Source organism: Peromyscus californicus, unplaced genomic scaffold (assembly GCF_007827085.1).
Source record: "Peromyscus californicus insignis strain IS unplaced genomic scaffold, ASM782708v3 Scaffold_14__1_contigs__length_90479793_seg_2, whole genome shotgun sequence".
NCBI classification, from domain to species: Eukaryota; Metazoa; Chordata; class Mammalia; order Rodentia; family Cricetidae; genus Peromyscus; species Peromyscus californicus.
This window is the reverse complement of record NW_026294436.1, coordinates 18604241-18619831: the sequence shown is the minus strand read 5'-3', so window position 1 is coordinate 18619831 and position 15591 is coordinate 18604241. Positions and strand designations below refer to the sequence as shown.

General features: G+C 46.9%; 1 protein-coding gene and 1 long non-coding RNA gene across 5 annotated transcripts in view; one reads left to right on the top strand and one right to left on the bottom strand.

Moving 5' to 3' along the window:
* Elk4 (ETS transcription factor ELK4) overlaps window positions 1–7986 on the bottom strand; it is a 28537-nt gene extending 20551 nt beyond the window's left edge. Inside the window, exon 1 of one of the 4 annotated variants that reach the window (XR_008217880.1) lies at window positions 5797–7986. The gene's annotated coding sequence lies outside the window, so the exon portion shown is untranslated. Of the gene's footprint in view, window positions 1–2047; window positions 2424–5084; window positions 5462–5526; window positions 5549–5796 lie in introns of those variants that run through there. The other 3 variants (XM_052736883.1, XM_052736882.1, XM_052736881.1) reach the window with 3 other exon arrangements.
* LOC128109670 (uncharacterized) lies at window positions 7889–11982 on the top strand. The gene is made up of 2 exons (XR_008217885.1): window positions 7889–8003; window positions 9929–11982. It is a non-coding gene; the product is annotated as an uncharacterized LOC128109670 (long non-coding RNA).
* Window positions 11983–15591: the final 3609 nt, after the last annotated feature.

Below are 15591 nucleotides of genomic sequence, written 5' to 3'. Positions count from 1 at the left end.
TGTTACCTTAAAAACAAGCAGCTTCCAAGGAAAACAAAGCCAGCCCCATAAGTGATAGGAGCGAGCTAAAGACTAGAAGTCAACAGAAGGTCAGTTCTTCACTTTTACCTTTAAAGTCCTATTGCCGCATTCTCTCAGAAGACCACTTCAGTGTCTAGCTAAATGAGCCCACTGTGTTTATCTGACAAGACGTGTGTCTCAGGGTGCCTAGGAGGCTGAGGTGGAGGGAACAATTTGTTCCTAGTCCAACTGGTATTTCTCCTCCAAATAGTAAGCATCATGGCAGGATAGTTTACATACAAATTGACAACACTGAGAATTCAAAAGAATGTTCCACAATTCAATCTGCAAGTTCTGTTGCTGTTCACAGCCTGAAGAGTTTCTTCTTTTATTTAATTAGTGATCAGGACAAGAACAGAAGAAAAAGTCTTCAATATTGGGGTCTTCCATTTTGGGTCAGTTCTCAATTCCAGCAAGCCTGCCGCTGGAGCTGGCTAATCCTGTGCTGTGGGACTGTCCAGCACACTGCAGCTGGTTCAACAGCACCCTGGCTTCCGCCCACTAAACACTAGTACCCTGGCCACTGAGACCGTCTCTACAGTCAAATGATCCCAGCTGGCCACCACTCTCCCAGACAGCACGCACGCAGCAAGGTAGTGCTCTCACAGGGACATTTTCCTCATAGAACTTCATGGGAAGAACTCCTTACACAGCAGCTCTGACCAGATCAACATAAGTTTATTTATATGTGACAAAGTGACTGAACATCTTCTAAAAAAATAAAAAATAAAATCAGAAAAACTCTCTCTTCTCTAGGAATGAAATCCCAGCAGGTCAGAAGAGGGTTTGAAGACAATCAATTCTATTGAAACACCACAAAGACAGGCAAATTGGACTACACAGAAATTGTAGACTGCGCTGTGAGTACCAGCAAGCCCAGAACAATCCCCCGGTAAGCTTTAACCCCCAAACCCTCTCACAAATCATGTGTCATAAAAGGAATTTGCACCCGAGTAGGTAAACAACTCTTATGGCATAAAAAGAAAAGCCAGGCACAGGAGTCTCTCCAGAGAAAAGCTCAAAATAGCCAATAAGCACACAGAAAGATCTCCCCATCACTAACAATAGGGACTGGAACTCAAAAACAAGCAAAAACCACCACATGCCCATTATACCCAGAAAGAGCAACAAGAAGCCAACACAGACAGAAACTGAAACTCACACGTTGCTGGTAGAAATTTTAAATGCAATGCTTCTACAGCTAAGTTTACCATGTGATCCATACACACCTAGATAACGGAAACCTATGTCCACAGAAGAACTTTAATGCCAGCTTACCGGGGGATTGTTCTGGGCTTGCTGGTACTCACAGCAAGGAGGCAGAAGCAGGCAGATTTCTATGAGCTCAATGCCAGCCTGGCCAACATAGCAAGTTCTAAGCCAGTCAGAAATGCATTGCAAATCTCTGCTTCAAAACAAAAAACAAAACCAGAAATGTTCATAATAGAATTATTCATAAATCCTAAGAATAGAATCAATTCAAATGTCCATCCAACTTATGAATGGAATGATAAAATATAGTACATTCATATGTTGGAATATTATTCAGCCATTAAAAGGAATCAAGAGGGGTGGAATGCTGGACAAGCAATGAGGGCCTCGTTCGAATCCCCAGAATCTACATAAAGCTGTAGTGAACATCTGTAACCCCAGTGCTCCAAGGAAATGTGAGTGGGCAAGAGAATCCCTTCAAGCCTGGAGCCAGCTGGCCGCAGTACATGGTGGCAGAAGTCTCATACAAGGCAGAAGGGGAGAGCTAACACCTGAGGCTGTCCCGGTACATTATGCTACACACACACACACACACACACACACACACACAAAGATAAAAATACCATTAAGTTTAAAGCAGGGGGAGGGGGACGACTCTGGATAACAGTACTTGCTGTACAAATGTGATGTCTTAGGGTTTCTATTGCTGTGAAGAGATACCATGACCACGGCAACTCTTATAAAGGAAAACATTTAATTGGGGTGGCTGGCTTACATTTTCAGAAGTTTAGTCCATTATCATCAGGACGGAGAGCATGGTGGTGTGCAGGCCTATGCGGTGCTGGTAGCTGAGAGTCCCACATCTTGCAGGCAGCAGGAAGTCAACTGACTCACTGGGAGCTATCCTAAGCATAGGAGACCTCAAAACCCGCCCCCCAACAGTGACACACTTCCTCCAATAAGGCCACACCCACTCCAACAAAGCCACACCAACTGACAGTGCTGCTCCCTATGAGATTATGGGGGGCCAATGACATTCAAACTACCAGGCCTGACAACCCGAGTTTGTTGTCAAGAACCCACAATGGAAGGAAGGAATTGATTCCTCACATTTGTGTACACACACGCACACACACACACGCACACACACACACTTTTTTCAAAAAAAAAAAAGAAAGATACCAAGTACTGACAGCACGGATGAGCCTTGAAAACCTGACAGATGTGCAAAGCACCAGCCACAAAGGGCCGGTGGATGGCTCCAATGAGATGAAGTGTTCAGACCAGACCACTCCACAGACAAAAGGAGATCACTGTGGCTGAGCCGCTGAGGTAGATGGAGAAGCATGGGGTGGAAGGAGCAGTGAGTGGGGAGAAAACTGGAGAAGGAAAGCAGATGACCACAAGGCTTCTTTTAGGGTGCTGAAAACGTTCTCAACTAAGATTGCAGTGACTCCACTCAGTGTGCATTAAAAAGGACTCAACTGTGTGCTCTCGGCAGGTGATGGTACTCCCATGAAGACGTTAAAACAAACAAACCTAACGCAGCCAGCATTACAAAATTCAGGCATGAGAAGACTAAGCCTAATAACACATGACTCAGAGGACAGATTAGAGCACCAGCCAGGAAAATGTCTGGGTTTCTAGAATTGCTCTCCAGCATGAAAATGCCCTCCGTTCGTCTTTAGTTACCAGTTCTGATGCTGTCTGTACAGATACTGAATCCAAAAGCAGAGACAGTAAAATGAGAAAGGAGATGTGGCCCACAATCAGAGTGGATGGTGAAAGGGAGACAGGAATCCCAGGCTCCCTCATCGCCATGCTCTCCTCCACTCCTGAGAGAAGCCTCTTCTCCATCCAGCAAGAGCATTGCTAGCATTAAACACCAGAGACCGCAATACCAATCCACAAAGAGCCCGTTCAACATCTTCCCTACAGCTTCACTTAAGCAGAGTTAAAACAGTGGCTACCATTTCCATTGTGGCAGGGGAGGAAGTGATCCCTGTCATTGTTTTGAGTTTTCCAAATAGACTTTTTTTTTTTGATGATGTCTATTCTTATGGCAATTCTTATATCTATTCTTATTCTTTTTATTAGTAGTTTTCCAATTTTGGCAATTACATCATAGTCCAGCCTGTTAAAACTACTCATAAATAGGAGTGTAAGGGAAGAACACATTTCAGACACCACCTTCATGTCAAGAATGTCTGCAGGGCCTTGCCTGGTGGCACATGCCTTTAATTCCAGCACACAGGAAGCAGAGGCAGGTAGATCTCTGAGTTCACAGCCAGCATGTTCCAGGACAGCTGGTCTGTTACAATAAACTCAGCTCTTGGGAAGCAGAGAATCAAGAGATCAAGGCCACCCTGACCTATAAGAGACCATGGCTCAAAACAGCAAAAACAACACTAAAAATCTGTAGTGCTGGGGATCAAACCCAAGGTTTCACACAGTAAACATGGCCTCTACTACTGAGCTACAACCCTCAACCCATGAGTCAATTTTGGTGTCAGGCTGTTCTTTCAATGAACTCCTAGATAGACAGTAGAAATTCTTCACTTTAGCTCCTAAATGTGATATGAATTATGAACTTCAATGATTTCCTCAACTACAATAGAGAACTGGGCTTGGCATGGTGGTGCACACCTTTAATCCCAGCACTCTGAGGCCAAGGCAGTTGGACCTCTCTGAGTTCTTGGTCAGCACAGTCTATATAGTGAGTTCCAGGCCAGTTCTACATGAGATGCTGTCTCAAAAACAAAACAAAACAAAACCAGAAGACAAGTAGAAGAGAAACAGGCCAGGTGCGTGCCTATAATCCTGGCTATCCTGATGAGGAAGCATGGAGGGCTGATGAAGCCAGCCTGGCTACATACTGACAGACAGGAACAGAAACATACATGGACAGAGACTTGTCTAATTAACAACAGTTACAGCTTCGAAGGTTTTTTGTTTTGGTTTTTAGTTTTGTTGTTGTTGTTTTTCGAGACAGGGTTTCTGTGTATAACAGCCCTGGCTGTCCTGGAACTCTGAGAGACCTGCCAATAAAGGTGTGTGCCACCACCACCTGGCCAAAAGGTTTTTAGAAATATAACAAAGGCAGACTTCAATGGATCCAAGTGAAGGAATATGATCGTTGACGGGTTAAATGCTGGCAAAGGTTTAACACTCAAAGACCGATCTCTAAACCACACTGAAAGAGGGTGGTAGGGGGGTGGGAGAGCGGCTCAGTGGTGGAGTGCTCCTCTAGCACACTGGCGTTAGATGGCGAGCACTGCAGCTAGGTAATGAAAACAGCTGCTACCTTCCGCAAGGAGTGCAAGGGAGAAAGAACAGGGGAGCCTGGGATGCAGATCAGCTGATGAACACAAGCTGCAGACCCTGGTTTTGATACCCAGCACAAGAAGGAAGGGAGGGAGGGAGCAAAGATGAGCCACAGAATCCTACACAAAGGGGATCTTTGATGTATACCTTTTTTCCTCTTTTTTTTTGTCCTGGTGAGAGTATCATTCAGTACATCCCCAACCTCAAATATATAATGGTATCCCAAAACTTAAAAAAGTATTTCCCCAAAATATAATGAACTCCATGTAAGCAGTTTCCAGTTTTAAATAAAACCAAGGATCAAAGAACAAAGAGCTCCTACGGGGGGAAAAAGTTGAATCATACTGTTTTAACAACAACACCACTGCCAGCCGGAAATACAGAAGCTTCAAGTTCTGTGCGCAGGGAGAAGGGAGAAGAAATCTGACCCTAGAACGGCACACAGGCACCCGTTCTGTAGAAAAAAAATCTTACTTAAATGACCTAACCTTCAAATATGCAACGGCTCGAGAAAAAGTCAACTGTGTCTTCTGACTTCACCCAACAAATTCCCCTTATTTCCTGCGGACGCTTGTTAAAGGATTCCTCGCCCAAAACATGTTTCCAAATGCTTTTCGGAGGAAAAGCTTGCCACGGCTGTACAGTAAGCGAGGAGGGCGGCTGAAAAGGAGAGAAAGAAAAACCCGTGGCGGGATAGACAGCGAGGCTGGGGAAGGGAAGAATGCGGCGTGAAGCCGCACACCCCGAGATCAAAGTGAGGGGAGACGCAAACCTCCGGCCCGTGGGCGAGCCATGAAAGCACTTTCACTTTCCAACTTCCTGCCAATGCAACAAGTTAAAACTGTTCCCCTCCGCCCCACCCAGGCAACAACAACAACCAACAAAAAAAACCGCTGCCACCTTCCGCCTAAGGGACTTCTCACGACCCACCGTGGTGCGGGCAGTGCGGAGGGGGCGCTCGGCGAGCACCTGGGCGCCGCGGGACAGCTCCCTAGGAGAGCGCGCCAGCAGGCCCCGCCCACCCACCGCCAGGCCCCGCCCTCCTCCCCACCGCCCGGCCCCGCCCCCGCCGCCGCCGCCGCCGCCGCCGCCGGGCGCACTTCCTGCCGCGCCCGCAGCCCCCGCCCGGCCCGCGCCGAAGCAGGCTGCGGGCGCGGCGGGGCGAGACCCCGACGGACGGGGCGTGGGTGTGCCGCTCACCAGGCCGTACGCGGGAACCCTTCTCGGCCTTGAACGCGGTGCTCGTCTCCGACCGCTCCTCACGCTAGGAGCTCAAGGACGGCGCGGCAGCCAAGGCGACCCCCGCGCCGGGGCCCGAGAAGGCGGCGGCGGCGGCGGCCGAGCCGAGCCAGCCGCGTGCCTGCAGCCGCCCGCATCTCCTGCCGCCGCAGGTCTCGAGCCCCGCCCTCCGCCCCCGCACACGCGGCTGGGGCGGCGAGGTGGCCAGTCGGGTTGCCACTCGCCAGACGCGCGCTCTGCGTTCTCCACACCACGGCCCGGCTCGCCCGTCGCTCCGCGGCCGCCGCCACTCTCAAACCCCCCCCCGCGGCACTGTCGGGGCCCTTCCTCGACGCCGTAGCCTCGCGTCACTTCCGGGGGCGGGGCCGAGCCCCGAAGCCAGTGTTTTGTTTCTGGCCCCCGGGCTTGTGTTTGTTCCCTATTAAGCCGTCCGGTGCACTCGCTCCGGGGCGTCCCGCTTCGAGGGACTTTCGTCCTTCCCCGCAGGACCAAAGTCGGGCCTGGGGCTCCGCGGGTAGCTGCTTGGGGCGAGCGCGGGGCCAGCGGAATTGACGTGTGAGGGTGACGCCCTCCGGGGAGCCTCCACGGTCTCTTGATTATTATGGTTGACAAACAGCCTTTCTGGTGGTGTGGGAAAAGCTTTCCAGTTTACCAACTTTGCTAGTTCCAGGACTTTAATTGTTTGTTTGTTTGTTTATTTTTGTTTGTTTGTTTATTTTTGAGACAGCGTTTCAACGTGTAGCTCTTGCTAGCCTGAACTCCCAGGAAATCCGCCTGCCTCTACCTCCCGAGTGCTAGGATTACAGATGGGCGCCACCAAGCCTGGCCTAAGTGACTTCCCTTAAGAATCTAAGGCCCGGCGGCGGCGGTGGTGCATGCCTTTAAAACCAGCACTCAGGAGGCAGAGGCAGGTGATTCTCAGAGTTCAAGATCAGCCTGGTCTACAGAGTGAGTTCCAGGACAGCCAAGGCCACACAGAAAAAACCTCGAAAAACGAAAAAAAAAAATCTAAAACACCAGTGAATCGTCTGTAAAGTGACTGATAGAACCCAATGTTAAAATTGTAGCTACTAAAGAAGGGGTGCAAAAATCACCGCCAAATTCACAAGTTTGCAATATGGTTCTCAGGATTTTCGAATTCTAAAGGCTGAGGCTGTCAAGAGTTTCAGGCTAGCCCCGGCTGCACACTGAGACTGTGTCTCCCCAACCTACCAAACAAATGAGTGTGTTTATTATCTATTTGGGCTTTTTGAGACAGAGCTTCTGTAGTTCAAACTGCCATGAAATTGACTGTGCAGCTCGGGTTAGCCTTGAACTCTCAGCGGCGCTGTGTCTGCATCTCTAGTGCTAGAATGGTAAGCGTAAGCTACCAAGTTCGTACAAATTTGCTTTGTTTGTGGAAACAGGTTTCATAAAGTCTAACCCGAGGTTGACTTTGAACTCCTGACCCTGTTTCCACCACCTCCCAAGTGATGAAATTACAACCTTTCAACACCATGCCCAGCTTCATACGTATAATTTTTTAAAATATGTCGATGTAATTTTTATGACATTTTTATTCTTTGAGAGTTTCACACGCATATACAATATATTTCAATCATATTCACCCTCCCTCTCCTCCCAGATGCCCCATGTGCCCATCTCAACTTGATGTCCTCTTTTTCCTGTTTGTTAAATAACCCACCGAATCCAGTTAGTGTTGCCCGTGTATGCATGGGTGTGAGGCCATCCATAGTCATCTACCAGGGATGCATCCCGAAAGAAAACTGACTCATTCTCCTAGCAGCCATCAGGAGCCAATAGCTCTTCAGCTGGAGGTGGGGCTTCTGTTGCTGTTCATACTGGACTGTTGACGGCTTGCTCCTGTACGGATCTTTAACAGGCAGCCATGGCTGCTGTGAATTCCTAAGTGCGAGTGGTCATGTCCAGAAGATTACAAGCATCCCAGATCTCTGGCTTACAACCATTTCCACCGCCTCTTTCTCAACGTTCCTTGAGCCTTGGGTGGTGGTGGTGACCTGATAGAGATGCCCCGTTTGTGGCTGAGCACTCCACAGACATTATTAGTTCTTTGCACTTTGGCCAGTTGTGACTCTGTATAATCTTGGTCTGCATGGCAAAAAGAAGCTTCTCTGATGATGGCTGAGAGTTGCACTGTTGGTTTAATGGTAAGTAGTTACAAGGCAGTCTGATACTATGTCTGTTTAGCAAAATTGACTTCGAAGCAGATTCACTTCGAAGCCTATGAGCTCCCCAGCTGCTGGATCTTGGTCAAATTTACAGTATCGGGCTGCTGAGTTACCTCCTGTGGAGTGGAACTTAAACCCAACCAGAAAGTAGTTGGTTGCTTCCATAATATTCATGGCACGATTGCACCCAGTGGTATGTCTTGCCAATCCAGTTGTTACTGCTGCTCACAGGGTTCACCGCTGGGTAAAACTGTTGATTACTTGTCTTCCCCAGAAGCCTGCATAGCACCTTCTGGTATTATGAAAACTAGTCAACAAGGAGGAAACTTCCTGGTCAGTACCTGCCTAGGGAAGCCAAAAGAGGGTGTCAGATTCCAGATCCCCTAGAGCTGGAGTTACAGGCAGTTGTGAGCCACCCACATGGGTGCTAAGAACCCAGCTAGGTCCACTGGAAGAGCAACGTGCACTCTTAACCACTGGGCCATCTCTCCAGCACCCATAGCTATAATTCTCAAGGAACCAAAGTCACACTTGGTGCAGGAAAGCACTTGAAACAGCAGCCAGAGGGATGTAGGGCCATTAATAAACTGTGGCTGCTGAAAAACAACTCTGAAGAAATAGATTGCGATCTCATATTTAACAGGTTGCCGGACAGGTCAGTGTCTGCGTGACTGGTTTTCCTGGCTGTTTGCTAGCTGTGTTGCTTTCAATAAGCTGCTCAACCTCTCAGATCTTTTTAGTTCATACATTTTATCAAAAGATGAGAATATGCAGCATCACTGAAATGATTATATGAAGAACATGATTTCTGGATAGTACAAAGTACACACTCCATAATTAGTGATGTCATTTCTCTCTACCAGTTACTTCTTTCCTACAATTGAACACACTGCGTGACTGCACTTGTACCATCCCTTTGTAAGTTTTTAGAAGATAACCATTACTTCCTGTGTCTCCAACCTTCCCCATAACACCTGGTAACTAAAATACACAGAGGAAACTAAGCCTGTAAGACCTACTTAAGAAGGAAAAGCTTTAGTTTTTCAAAACTAATTTTGGAGCTGAGTGTGGTGACACCTGCCTGTGAGCCCAGCACCCAGGAGGCAGAGGCAGGAGAATCACAGATTGGAGACCAGCCTGTTCTGCATAATGAGGTCCAGACCCGCCAGGGTCATACAGGGAATCCCTGTCTCAAAACAATCAAGGGCTGGAGAGATGGTTCAGAGGTTAAGAATGCTGACTGCTCTTCCAGAGGTCCTGGGTTCAACTCCCAGCACCCACATGGCAGCTCACAACTCTTAAGTCCAGTTTCAGGTTACCTGAAACTTCCTAGGGTAAAACACTAATGCATATAAAATTAAAAAACAAAACAAACCCAAAGCCTACTTTGGGCATGCTAGGTGTGATGGTGCATGCCTGTAACCCCAGAGGCACAGGACTGCAGGACTGAGGCAAGCCTGGGCTTCAGAGAGAGTTCTGGGCCACTCTGGGCTACAGCAAGACTTGCCTAAACAGACCTAAAAATGAAAAAAAAAATGTTTTCCCAAAGGATGTAAAGATATTTTAATTCAAAAATATGTTTTTAAGTCTAGTGTGGTGGTACACAGTCATAAGGTCAACTACTTGGGAACCTGAGGCAGGAGGATAACAATTTAAGAGGTTTGCCTAGGAGATTCAGTTGAGACACCATCTCAAAATAAATTTTCCCCAAAGGGAATATAACTCAATGGTAGAGTACATGTTTAATGTGAGTGAAGTCCTGAGTTCTTTCCCTGGTATTTGTGTGAGTGAGTGTGTGTGTGTGTGTGTGTGTGTGTGTGTGTGTGTGTGTGTGTGTGTGTGTAAGAAACATGCAATATCTGAAAAACACTAGCCATCTTGACCTCTAATTTTTTTTCTTGTAGCAACTTCTTAGAAACTAAAAGGAAAGCTGGAAATTATGAAGGTAGACGGTTTGAATATACCCATTGGAAAGATCCACTTACAGAGAAGTTTGATTTAAGACGTTTAAAGCACCGTAGCAGGAGCAGTGGAAGGAGTGTGGAGCCCTGCAGATGTTCCTGCTGCTCCTGAACCAACCAACAGGAAACATCTGGCCCAGCCTGGGGCCAGAAACTGTGTCACAGCCCTTTTATACCGGGCTTATAGTGCTATCAATTACAATGTATTTTTGGAAAAAGCCTGCTCTGGGAGTTCTGACATTAGTCATAGCAAGCCTGTCTGCTTTTAAATTGACTTTTTTTTTTTTCAAATGCTGCACATGTTGACAGAAACTGGGGGAAAGTGAATTTCCAATCAGAGAACTAGACTCTAGGGGACTCAGTAATGCGCCTGGTTTTCCCCCTCAGGAGTCTGCAAAGAGGGACTCTCCACAGTTCCTTACAAGGCACATGGGTCTGCTTTTGCTAAACCTCATGGTGATTGGTCAACCAAACACACTGCTGTTTTGTTATCTGTTACCTGTCATTTTCCACTGTAGATGTACATCCAGTCTTAGCCTTGTTTTCTCAGGGCCACCCCAGTTCAAATGAATGAATGTTACTGGAACATAAAATGTTTTGCCCCATTCCTCAGGGGTTTCCATTGCACTCATCTCAGCCCAGGGACCACCAATGACTTACCTTTCCTATCCCCGAAACACGTCAGGAGCGTTCTTCTCAAGATGGTGTCCTTCCTTCGTTCCTATTTCTCTGCCCTGTCATTACCCCCACTTAGTTTCCTTCTTTTCTGAAGAACTGTCTCCTTGATTCTGGCTGACAAAAAGTAAACAGGGGGGCTGGGTGTGGTGGCACACTCCTTTAATCCCAGCACTCAGGAGGCAGAAGCAGGTGAATCTCTTGTGAGTTCAAGGGCAGCCTAGTCTACCAAGAGCTCCAGGCCATCCAGGGCTGCACAGTGAGACCTTGTCTCCAAAACCAAACAACACAATAGTCATCTAGTCCCCTGCAAAGTCTTTAAATCAGAGGAAGTACCAACACCAGAGGAGAGAAGCTTAAAGCAGATTAATTTCAGCATGAGCCACACCTAAGAATAAAAACCAGAGATTGCTAGTTCATGCCCCTGGGGCTCCCTAAACTCAGAACTTGATCCTCCCGAGAGAATGCTTGTGATGGCCTTTCTGGACATCGCTTTCTACTTCTTTAAAAAATAAGAGGCTCAGAACTGGGCGTGGTGGTTCACAACTATAATGACAGCACTTGGGAGATAGAGGAAGGAGGATCAAGGCCAGCCTCAGCTACATAGTGAGGTCGAGGCCAGCCTAGGCATCATGAGATCCTGAAGGAAGGGACAGGGAGGAAGGAGAGGCCCACACCTTTCACTTCTTGGTTGTGATAGAGTGAAAGGTAAAGTTTTAGTCAAACTGTGCTTTGAGCCCTTATTACATGACCTTATAGATAGATACCATATTGTGTGAACTAAAATCTTCTAAGAAAAGTTATTGTTAAAAATAAATGCTGAGTGGTTGTAAATTGAACCTGGTGGGTGGCATCTGTAAACTCCATAGCCAGGTCCAAAAATTACCAAGTAAAACTAATGATGTTTAGCGATATCTTTCACCAACAACATTACTCTGGGCAAAGAAGTTTTCTCCATGTTAAGATAATTCAGAAAGTATTCAGAGCTCATGGAAAATCCGCATAGAAAGGTTCTTTAACAAGGTACTGTGGCCTCTAGACTATGAGGTAAGCTCAGACACCATCTTCCAGCCCACAGTATGCATCATTTGAGGACTTGACAAGACATGAATTACCACAGTTACATGCCTGGGGCATAGCCATGACCTAAGACTAATTGCTTCACAAACAGCCAGGAATAGAACATCATATGATCTGAATCTTGGTCTCTACACCCAATCTGCTTGCCTCTTCCTCCACCAATACTTTTGATGAAAAATAATTGTGTTAGTCTGATAAATGCACTTATCTGGGCTAATAAAAACTGAAGTGGCAAAGGGGAATTACTACTCTGTTTCTGATTGTACCTTGGAAAAATGCTCCTCAATTGACAAAAACTCTTGAATTGCAATCTTGGGTCACTGTGGAAACTTGCAGGGTTTGTATTCCTCTGAATTTTAAGCTAGAAGGGTTTCTCCTCTGTGAATCTTTTTTAAAAGATTTATTTATTTTATATGTATTAGTGTGTTGCCTGCATGTATGTCCATGTACCATGTGCAATGACTGGTACTCAAGGAAGCCAAAAGAAGGTATTGGATCCCCTGGGAAGAGCTACCATGGGGGTGCTGGGAATTGAACCAAGGCCCTCTGTGAAATCAGCCAATGCTCTTAACCACTGAGTCAGCTCTCCAGCTCCCATCTTGTATGTCTTAAAGCATTGAGTGTAAAGTCTTTCTTCTTCGATTAGAATTAATTTGAGGGGCTGAAGAGATGGCTCAGTAGTTAAGAGCAACTGCTTCTCTTCCAGGGGATTACAGACTCAAGCCCCCAGGCTCAGCTCGTTCTGTATAATTTGTTTTTAAACAGAGTCTCACTGTGTTGCCCTGGATGGCCTGGAACTTACTCTGTAGACCAGGCTGGCCTCGCACTCAAAAAGATCCGCCTGCCTCTGCCTCTTGAGTGCTGGGATCAAAGGCGTGCGCCACCACCGCCCGGCCCAAAGTGTTATTTTTAAAAGGAGGCAGATGCTAATGAAGTCTATTTTCAGAAATTTTCTGACTTAAGCCTGGAGTCAGCTATAGCCATTCACTCGCGGAGATGTGTACAGTTTAATTTCCCAGGGACTGCAGGAATACAAGCCGGAGGCCCACAGAGAAGGAGGTGAGGTCATGGTTTGCTCGGCTCCTCCCTAGCTGCTGTCTCAGGAGCCTCTTCCCTTCCTTTTTTGAGGAAGCACCATGCTGTGTGGAGTCTGCTTGTGCTCCTTGTGAACCCCCCTGCAGGGATGACTGCGAAGACGGGGTCTACCACGCCGTTTCCCCCACCGCGTGCTTTTCCTCGCCCGAGTGGCTCTTTATTGCTGGAGGTGCAGCTCAATGGGAGAGAATTTGTCTGACGTGTGTGAGGTTTGGAGTTCAGTGCTCAGAACTGAAAATAAAAAAATTAGATGGGGAAACATTTCATCCAGTTGTTTTAAGTTTCCACAAAAAGCCACGCCAGCACATTATTTTCCCAGGAATTCTGATATTCAACGTCTTTTTTAAAAAAATTATGTGTGTATGTGCATCTGAGTGCAGGTGCCTGAGGAGGCAAGAAGATGGTGTCAGATCCCCTAGAGCTGGAGGTCCAGGTGGTTGGGAGCCACCTCTATGGGTGCTGGGAACGGAACTCAGTCCCGTGCACCAGTAGCAAGCACTCTGAACTACCGAGCCATCGCTGCAGCCCCTGCGCTTACAGTCTTGTTTCTGAGTACGCTCTCCAAGTAAAGTAAGAGGTAAGACTGGTTCCGGGGCACCTGCAATCGAGTGAGATTCGTCTCTAGCTTTAGCATCCAAGAGTTCACAGCTTACTTGGTGTTGGTAAATACAGGAGGGGTTCTTACCCCAGCCCTGTGTTTCCTACACAGCTCTGCCACAAAAGCAGGGCTCTCGGGGGTGGGGAGGGTGGGGGGGGTGCATAGAGAGTTGCATATATGCTGGTTGTGGTGCACATGTCTCTTATTCCACAGCACCGCCATTTCCAGGCCCAATGGTTACATAGTGAAATAATGTCTCAACACCACCAGGAAGAAGGAAGAGAGGGAAGAAGAGAGGGAGGAAACCTACAATAAAGAATCCAGCCGGGCGGTGGTGGCGCACGCCTTTAATCCCAGCACTCGGGAGGCAGAGCCAGGCGGATCTCTGTGAATTCGAAGCCAGCCTGGGCTACAGCGCGAGATCCAGGAAAGGCGCAAAGCTACACAGAGAAACCCTGTCTTGAAAAACCAAAAAAAAAAAAAAAAAAAAAGAATCCGGGAGAGGGGAGAGATGGCTCAGGGATGAGAACCTTTGCTGCTTTTTCAGGAAACTCAGGTTTATTTGCCATTATCCATACAGCAGCCACACCCAACTGTAACTTCATTTCCAATGGATCTGGTGCCCTCTTCTGGCCTTCTTGGGCACTGCATGCATTTAGTACACATACATACAGGCAAAACACTCAAAACACCTAAAACAAAAATAAATAATTTTTTAATTTTTTGAATAATTTAAAAATAATTTTAATTTTAAATAGAAGGAATTGGGTCATTAGGAATCTGGGAAGATGGTTTAGTTGTTGAAATGCCTGCTGTGCAAGCATAAAGACCTGACTGAGTTCAGACACCTCAGAGCAGATCAAATCAGGGTGTAGCAAGGCACATCTCTCATTCTAACACTGTAGAGCAGGGTCTGGGTAGAGACGGGCAGATCCCTGGAACTCAATGGCCATCTAGTCTGGCCAAACCAAGGAATTTCGGTCTCAATGAGATAGGCTTTCTCCAAAAACCAAAAATAAGTTGGAGAACAGTAGATAATAAAGACACTCGTGTTGACCTCTGTCCATTTCATGAACACAGGTACACACAAACACATGGACAGACACACACAAACGCAGGGTCTCTCACTAAACCTGAAGCTCACCATCTAGGCTTGGCTGGCTGGCCAGGGAGTTCTTGTAATCTGCCTATCTGTGCCTCCCAGTGCTGGGGTTACAGGCATGTGCAGCCATGCCTGGCTGTTACATGGGTGCCTGGAATTCACACCCAGGTCATCACACTTATAGAGCACGTGCTCTTACTCACTGAGTTACACACACACACCCCAACTCACCAGCATATTCTTAGAGGCAGGTGACAATCATTTATGAAATCCTGCTTGTGAACAGGACACTTCCAGGTGGGTTCCTGGGACTATGGATACAAAGTCAAGGCTATCTCTGTTATCCCGCTGACTTCTCCCAGCCCCTGCCCAACTTTTAATGTTTTCTTTTGTACTCCTTTTTCCCTCCAAGACAGGGTTTCTCACCATGTAGCTCTGGCTGTCCTAGAATTTGCACTATAGACCAGGCTGACCTCAAACTCACAAAGATCCACCTGCCTCTGCCTCCCGAGTGCTGGAATTTAAGTCATGCACCGCCCGGCAAAAGATGGTGTTACTCTTTGGGGGGGGGTGGCTTTTTGTATTAAGAAAAACACAAGGTAGTTTCAGGAAAACATTACTCATACTCCTTGGTACTTCTAAAAATAAGCAGTTCTTGCTATAGTACACCAAAACAAAAGCCACAAAAATGTTTTTCAAAAATGTGAAACCACTTATCACTCCCACAGTACAATGGTTCCCCCTTCTTCCTGGTTTCACTTTCTGTGGGTTTTTTTTTTTACCCACAACTCTAAAAACATGAATGGAAAATTCTAGAAGCAGACAATTCATAAGAGTTTGATCTGCTTTTCTGATGAGTGTGAAGAGGTCTGTGTTACCTTGCTCCATCTCACCTGCGACACAAGCCATTGTCCAGAGTTTCCACAAAGTATATGCTACCTGCCTACGGGAGCTGAGACCACATCCACACAGCTTTTATTATAGGATATGTATTTTATTAGTTACTTTTGTTAATGTCACTGTGCCTAACTTAGGAATAAAACTTTTCATATAGTA